Source organism: Neopsephotus bourkii, unplaced genomic scaffold (assembly GCF_033783945.1).
Source record: "Neopsephotus bourkii isolate Nb327-2 ecotype Australia unplaced genomic scaffold, CSIRO-AGI_Nbou_v1 NB_1234, whole genome shotgun sequence".
NCBI lineage: Eukaryota > Metazoa > Chordata > Aves > Psittaciformes > Psittacidae > Neopsephotus > Neopsephotus bourkii.
The window spans coordinates 2,560,611-2,561,725 of record NW_026901719.1 but is presented as its reverse complement, the minus strand read 5'-3'; positions in this window follow the sequence as shown (position 1 = coordinate 2,561,725).

Genomic DNA, 1,115 nt, shown 5'->3' with positions numbered 1-1,115 from the left:
CTGGTATGGTACGTGGCTTCATGTTAAAGATCAAGGGAAGTGACATCCTGCTGAAGATTTTAGTAAATGAGGACTTCAGACAGGCCAGTAAATTGAAATCAATGCCATAGCTACACAGTCAGCTAAGCAAGGGAATTCACTCATCACATTAGTTTTCAGGCTGATTGGGGCATGGGGGCACTCGCAACTGCAGGAGAGTGTGACAGAGGTGAGAGTGCCCAGGGACAGAGGGGACACAGGGCAGGACTTCTCTTAGCAGCACATTAGCAGGGTGGTGTGGCCACATCCTGAGCTCATGTACCTGTGTGTTGAGCCTCATCTGGAGGACACTGCTCTCAAAGGTAAAATCAGTGAAAAGTATTCACAGCTCTGCTTTTGACATCACAGACCTTTTGCAATCCCTGGAGACAGCAGCTCCCACCAGCATCCCTGAGCATCCACAGATGCAGGGCTGAGTGTTTTTACAATGCACGCAGGGCTTTTTCTACACTCACAGAGCAAGTCCAACAGAAAGTTTTACGTGTTTTCATTTTTCTTTTGCCATGGAAAGGAAAAGGATCATCATCAAAGAGGATGAGGACCATTAAAAACTCAATATTCTGCTACAATGATTGGTTTATGGCCTCATTTTGTAGCAGCTTTATCACACATGTGGCTTCATTGCCTGTCCTGTAGTCCATGCACTTTAAGAGTTTGTTATCTTCAGGACACGGTGCTCTTGTTTTCGGAATAGCTGTTACCTGGCACAGGAACTGCTGTGGAGTGAAAATTAAAGAAGACCTAATTCTCCAATTTGTTAGCCAGTTCTGGCACCATGTGGGAAACTAGAAGGAAAAAACCTGTGGGCTGGAGATCAGACCTTGCATTGCTGATGGCTTTTACTGAAAAACTAGTCTTTTACAAAGCACTACTGCATGAAAAATAGTGGTGCTTAATTTTCTGTTAATTGCCTGCCCTTAGCCAAACCCAACTAAAATTTTGTGGTAACCCTTAGGTGATGAGACATGCACTACATCACACCTTGAAGACAGGAAGAGCAAAATAGTAATGCTTAGAAAATACCCTGCTGTCTGCTGCACAGCATGGCAAAAGCTCACACATTTGAAAACTGTAAA